The following is a 7,688-nucleotide window of genomic DNA, read 5'->3' on the forward strand; positions in this document are numbered from 1 at the left end:
ACTATCGCAGGCGCTCCTGTCTATGATGCAGCGTCAAGGATAAACGCAGTCACTGTCTCCGACCTGATAGTCGATGCTGCAAACGACGTCGAACGGTTCGTGCAGATGGTTGTTATTTTGCAAACGTCCGCATCTGTTGACTCGGGGATCGAGACGAGGCTGCGCTATCCGTTACGATAAACCGCAATCGCGATAGGCTACAATCCGACCTTTATCAAAGTCGGAAACGTGATGGTACGCATTTCTCCTCCTTACACGAGGCATCACAACAACGTTTCACCAGGCAACGCCGGTCAACTGCTGTTTGTGTATGAGAAATCGGTTGTAAACTGTCCTCATGTCAGCACGTTGTATGTGTTGCCACCTGCGCCAACCTTGTGTGAATGCTCAGAAAAGCTTATCATTTGCTTATCACAGCATCTTCTTCCTGTCGGTTAATTTTCGCGTCCGTAGCACGTCATCTTCGTGGTGTAGCAATTTTAATGGCCAGTAGTGTACTTCAGTGTGCTATTAGATTTGCTACCAGAAGGCTCTAACAAAACGTGTTACGGAGATGCTTCGGGAAATCAAATGGGAATCCATGGAGGATAGCCGACGTTCTTTTCGAGAAATGCTACTGAGAACGTTTAGAGAAAATTTGAAAGTGACTGCAGAACGATTGTACTGCCGAAGCATATTGACCGTTGCTTTTCCGTAACTCTATTTGCGAATGGACAAGGAAAGGAAATGACAAGTAGTGGTACAACGTAGCCACCGCTATGCACCTTTCGGTGGCTTCCAGAGTATCTACGAGCCCTTTTGCACACGGCTCGCCTAATGCGTAGCCACCGCTATGCACCTTTCGGTGGCTTCCGGAGTATCTAAGAGCCCTTTTGCACACGGCTCGTCTAATGCGTAGCCACCGCTATGCACCTTTCGGTGGCTTCCGGAGTATCTAAGAGCCCTTTTGCACACGGCTCGTCTAATGCGTAGCCACCGCTATGCACCTTTCGGTGGCTTCCGGAGTATCTAAGAGCCCTTTTGCACACGGATCGTCTAATGCGTAGCCACCGCTATGCACCTTTCGGTGGCTTCCGGAGTATCTAAGAGCCCTTTTGCACACGGCTCGTCTAATGCGTAGCCACCGCTATGCACCTTTCGGTGGCTTCCGGAGTATCTAAGAGCCCTTTTGCACACGGCTCGTCTAATGCGTAGCCACCGCTATGCACCTTTCGGTGGCTTCCGGAGTATCTAAGAGCCCTTTTGCACACGGCTCGTCTAATGCGTAGCCACCGCTATGCACCTTTCGGTGGCTTCCGGAGTATCTAAGAGCCCTTTTGCACACAGCTCGCCTAATGCGTAGCCACCGCTATGCACCTTTCGGTGGCTTCCGGAGTATCTAAGAGCCCTTTTGCACACGGCTCGTCTAATGCGTAGCCACCACTATGCACCTTTCGGTGGCTTCCGGAGTATCTAAGAGCCCTTTTGCACACGGCTCGTCTAATGCGTAGCCACCGCTATGCACCTTTCGGTGGCTTCCGGAGTATCTAAGAGCCCTTTTGCACACGGCTCGTCTAATGCGTAGCCACCGCTATGCACCTTTCGGTGGCTTCCGGAGTATCTAAGAGCCCTTTTGCACACGGCTCGTCTAATGCGTAGCCACCGCTATGCACCTTTCGGTGGCTTCCGGAGTATCTAAGAGCCCTTTTGCACACAGCTCGCCTAATGCGTAGCCACCGCTATGCACCTTTCGGTGGCTTCCGGAGTATCTACGAGCCCTTTTGCACACGGCTCGCCTAATGCATAGCCACCGCTATGCACCTTTCGGTGGCTTCCGGAGTATCTAAGAGCCCTTTTGCACACGGCTCGTCTAATGCGTAGCCACCGCTATGCACCTTTCGGTGGCTTCCGGAGTATCTAAGAGCCCTTTTGCACACGGCTCGTCTAATGCGTAGCCACCGCTATGCACCTTTCGGTGGCTTCCGGAGTATCTAAGAGCTCTTTTGCACACGGCTCGCCTAATGTGTAGCCACCGCTATGCACCTTTCGGTGGCTTCCAGAGTATCTAAGAGCCCTTTTGCACACGGCTCGCCTAATGCGTAGCCACCGCTATGCACCTTTCGGTGGCTTCCGGAGTATCTAAGAGCCCTTTTGCACACGGCTCGTCTAATGCGTAGCCACCGCTATGCACCTTTCGGTGGCTTCCGGAGTATCTAAGAGCCCTTTTGCACACAGCTCGCGTAATGCACAGTGGCTGCAATGGATTGCGAAGGCTCGCCCCCGTTCGGCGGTCCACCTATCGCTGATGGTGATGCTCCGCGCGGCCGCTGTCAGCAGATTGCATGAGCCGCCGCTAACCAGCGCCGCTGATTGGCCCCTGCCCTGCTGATGGAAATGTCCGGAACGCTGACCGCTGGAAAATCGTTGCGCCGGTTAGGGCGGCCGGCGTGCGTGATGGGGTCCGATGCGATGCGGGGCCACGCATATGCTCGTCCCACACACCGCAGACAGGGTCAACCACAGCGAGATGGAACAAGCTCTGTCTATACAAGGGGACGTGCCGCCTTTCTGTAATAAGCCACTCGCAGCCGTCTGCAGCTGCTTATAAACACACACACACACACACACACACACACACACACACACACACACAGGGTGTTACAAAAAGGTACGGCCAAACTTTCAGGAAACATTCCTCACACAAAAAGAGAGAAAATATGTTATGTGGACATGTGTCCGGAAACGATTACTTTCCATGTTAGAGCCCATTTTATTACTTCTCTTCAAATCACATTAATCATGGAATGGAAACACACAGCAACAGAACGTACCAGGGTGACTTCAAACACTTTTTTACAGGAAATGTTACGAATGTCTTCCGTTAGCGAGGATACATGTATCCACCCTCCGTCGCATGGAATCCCTGATGCGCTGATCCAGCCCTGGAGAATGTATCACAGCCGTCCACAATACGAGCACGATGAGTCTCTACATTTGGTACCAGGGTTGCGTAGACAAGAGCTTTCAAATGCCCCCCTAAGTGAAAGCCAAGAGGGTTGAGGTCAGGAGAGCGTGGAGGCCATGGAATTGGTCCGCCTCTACCAATCCATCGGTCACCGAATCTGTTATTGAGAAGCGTACGAACACTTCGACTGAAATGTGCAGGAGCTCCATCGTGCATGAACCACGTGTTGTGTCGTACTTGTAAAGGCACATGTTCTAGCAGCACAGGTAGAGTATCCCGTATGAAATCGTGATAACGTGCTCCATTGAGCGTAGGTGGAAGAACATGGGGCCCAATCGAGACATCACCAACAATGCCTGCCCAAACGTTCACAGAAAATCTGTGTTGATGACGTGAATGCTCAATTGCATGTGGATTCTCGTCAGGCCACAAATGTTGATTATGAAAATTTACAATTTGATCACGTTGGAATGAAGCCTCATCCGTAAAGAGAACATTTGCACTGAAATGAGGATTGACACATTGTTGGATGAACCATTCGCAGAAGTGTACCCGTGAAGGCCAATCAGCTGCTGATAGTGCCTGCACACGCTGTACAAGGTACGGAAACAACTGGTTCTCCCGTAGCACTCTCCATACAGTGACGTGGTCAACGTTACCTTGTACAGCAGCAACTTCCCTAACGCTCACATTAGGGTTATCGTCAACTGCACGAATAATTGCCTGGTCCATTGCAGGTGTCCTCGTCGTTCTAGGTCTTCCCCAGTCGCGAGTCATAGGCTGGAATGTTCCGTGCTCCCTAAAACGCCGATCAATTGCTTCGAACGTTTCCTGTCGGGACACCTTCGTTCTGGAAATCTGTCTCGATACAAACGTACCGCGCCACGGCTATTGCCCCGTGCTAATCCATACATCAAATGGGCATCTGCCAACTCCGCATTTGTAAACATTGCACTGACTGCAAAACCACGTTCGTGATGAACACTAACCTGTTGATGCTACGTACTGATTTGCTTGATGATAGTACTGTAGAGCAATGAGTCGCATGTCAACACAAGCACCGAAGTCCACATTACCTTCCTTCAATTGGGCCAACTGGCGGTGAATCGAGGAAGTACAGTACATACTGACGAAACTAAAATGAGCTCAAACATGGAAATTAAGCGTTTCCGGACACATGTCCACATAACATCTTTTCTTTACTTGTGTGTGAGGAATGTTTCCTGAAAGTTTGGCCGTACCTTTATATATATGGTGCTCCATTGATAGTGACCGGGCCAAATATCTCACGAAATGAGCATCAAATCAAACGAAAAAACTACAAGGAACGAAACTCGTCTAGCTTGAAGGTGGAAACCAGATGGCGCTATATTTGGCCCGCTAGATGGCGCTGCCATAGGTCAAACGGATATCAACTGCGTTTTTCTAAAGAGGAACCCCCACTTTTTATTACATATTCGTGTAGCACGTAAATAAATATGAATGGTTTAGTTGGACCACTTTTTTCGCTTTATGATAGATGGCACTGTAATAGTCACAAACATATGGCTCACAATTTTACACGAACAGTTGGTAACAGGTAGGTTTTTTAAACTAAAATACAGATCTTAGGCACGTTTGAACATTTTATTACGGTTGTTCCAATGTGATACATGTACCTTTGTGAATTTAATATTTCTAAGAACGCATGCTGTTACAGCGTGATTCCCTGTAAATACCACATTAATGCAATGAATGCTCAAAATGATGTCCGTCAACCTCAATGCATTTGGCAATACATTCCTCTCAACAGCGATTAGTTCGCCTTCCGTAATGTTCGCACATGCATCGACATTGCGCTGACGCATGTTGTCAGGCGTTGTCGGTGGATGACGATAGCAAATATCCTTCAACTTTCCCCACAGAAAGAAATCCGGGTACGTCAGATGCGGTTAACGTGCGAGCCACGGTATGGTGCTTCGACGACCAATCCGCCTGTCATGAAATATGCTATTCAATACCGCTTCAACCGCACGCGAGCTATGTGCCGGACATCCATCATGTTGGAAGTACATCGCCATTCTGTCATGCAGTGAAACATCTTGTAGTAACATCGGTAGAACATTACGTAGGAAATCAGCATACATTGCACCATTTAGATGTGGGCCAATTATCCTTCCTCCCATAATGCTGCACCATACATTAACCCGCCAGGGTCGCTGATGTTCCACTAGTCGCAGCCATAGTGGATTTTCCGTTGCCCAATAGTGCATATTATGCCGGTTTACGTTACCGCTGTTGGTGAATGATGCTTCGTCGCTAAACAGAACGCGTGCAAACAATCTGTCATCGCGCCGTAATTTCTCTTGTGCCCAGTGGCAGAACTGTACACGACGTTCAATGTCGTCGCCATGCAATTCCTGGCGCACAGAAATATGGAACGGGTGCAATCGATGTTGATGTAGCATTCTCAACAACGACGTTTTTGAGATTCCCGATTCCCGCGCAATTTGTCTGCTACTGATGTCCGGATTAGCCGCGACAGCAGCTAAAACATCTACTTGGGCCTCATCATTTGTTGCAGGTCGTCGTTGACGTTTCACACGTGGCTGAACACTTCCTGTTTCGTTAAATAACGTAATTATCCGGCGAAGTTCCGGACACTTGGATGATGTCGTCCAGGATACCGAGCAGCATACATAGCACACGCCCGTTGGGCATTTTGATCGCAATAGCCATACATCAACACGATATCGACCTTTTCGGCAATTGGTGAACGGTCCATTTTAACACGGGAAATGTATCACGAAGCAAATACCGTCCGCACTGGCGGAATGTTACGTGATACCACGTACTTATACGTTTGTGACTATTACAGCGCCATCTATCACCAAGCGAGAAAAATGTTCCAACTAAAACCGCTACAGTCGCAGGTTCGAATCCTGCCTCGGGCATGGGTGTGTGTGACGTCCTCAGGTTAGTTAGATTTAAGTAGCTCTAAGTTCTAGGGGACTTATGACCTCAGATGTTAAGTTCCAGTAGTGCTCAGAGCAGTTTGAACCATTTTTTCATCCACGCTACAGCCCGGACCTCGTACCTTCCGAGTCCCTTGTTTTTCGCCCCATGAGGAATGCACTCCGCAGGTAGCAATACGTGGATGATAGGGATGCAGTAAGACGTTGGCTTCGACATCGACCAGTACAGTGGTACCATGAGTTAATCAGGCCCTCCCATTAAGGTGACGATAATTCCCCCCAAAACAGTGGGGTACATTACGCTGTATTGCAATCCTGAATAAAACGAACTTGCTTTCAGAAAACTACGTGTTGCATTACTTACTGAACGCACGTCTTATTCCCTATGATTTATGAGATGATAATCTCACACATCCCCCTTACGTTCTGCTCTTTGGTTATATTTTCGCATCATTCTGTGTACTTACCATTTCTCATCCTCAGTTCTTGCGCCTCAATTCATACTAATGTTTCTACACTCATGCTCATAAATTAAAGATAATGCTGATACATGATGAGACAACGGTCTGATGGGCGGTTTGCGGGTTTAAATCACCTCGGGGTATGACCATGCCGTGCGTCTTACCTGCAGTCTCGCACGGTGGCGCTGGCAGCAGTCCACATACGCAGAGGTGTATTGGTGCATGTCAGGGTATGGTGCAGCGAGTAAGTGTGCAGACGTGCAAATGATGACCGTGTGTTGAAAATGACTCAAAGATCACATATTGATGACGTTATGAGGGGTAGTGGCAACAAAACGACTATTCACGTTGGTGTGTAGAATATATGAGTCGGGCGGCATACCATCTGACTTTCGGAAAAGCATCATCCACACAATTCCGAAGACGGTAAGAGCTGACAAGTGTGAGAATTATCGCACAATCAGCGTAACAGCTCATGCATCGAAGCTGCTTACAAGAATAATATACAGAAGAATGGAAAAGAAAATTGAGAATGTGCTAGGTGACGATCAGTTTGGCTTTAGGAAAAGTAAAGGGACGAGAGAGGCAATTCTGACGTTACGGCTAATAATGGAAGCAAGGCTAAAGAAAAATCAAGACACTTTCATAGGATTTGTCGACCTGGAAAAAGCGTTCGACAATGTAAAATGGTGCAAGTTGTTCGAGATTCTGAAAAAAGTAGGGGTAAGCTATAGGGAGAGATGGGTCATATACAATATGTACAACAACCAAGAGGGAATAAGAAGAGTGGACGATCAAGAACGAAGTGCTCGTATTAAGAAGGGTGTAAGACAAGGCTGTAGCCTTTCGCCCCTACTCTTCAATCTGTACATCGAGGAAGCAATGATGGAAATAAAAGAAAGGTTCAGGAGTGCCATTAAAATACAAGGTGAAAGGATATCAATGATACGATTCGCTGATGACATTGCTATCCTGAGTGAAAGTGAAGAAGAATTAAATGATCTGCTGAACGGAATGAACAGTCTAATGAGTACACAGTATGGTTTGAGAGTAAATCGGAGAAAGACGAAGGTAATGAGAAGTAGTAGAAATGAGAACAGCGAGAAACTTAACATCAGGATTGATGGTCACGAAGTCAATGAAGTTAAGGAATTCTGCTACCTAGGCAGTAAAATAACCAATGACGGACGGAACAAGGAGGACATCAAAAGCAGACTTGCTATGGCAAAAAAGGCATTTCTGGCCAAGAGAAGTCTACTAATATCAAATACCGGCCTTAATTTGAGGAAGAAGTTTCTGAGGATGTATGTCTGGAGTACAGCATTGTAT

This window comes from Schistocerca nitens, chromosome 12, assembly GCF_023898315.1.
Source record: "Schistocerca nitens isolate TAMUIC-IGC-003100 chromosome 12, iqSchNite1.1, whole genome shotgun sequence".
Classification (NCBI taxonomy): Eukaryota; Metazoa; Arthropoda; class Insecta; order Orthoptera; family Acrididae; genus Schistocerca; species Schistocerca nitens.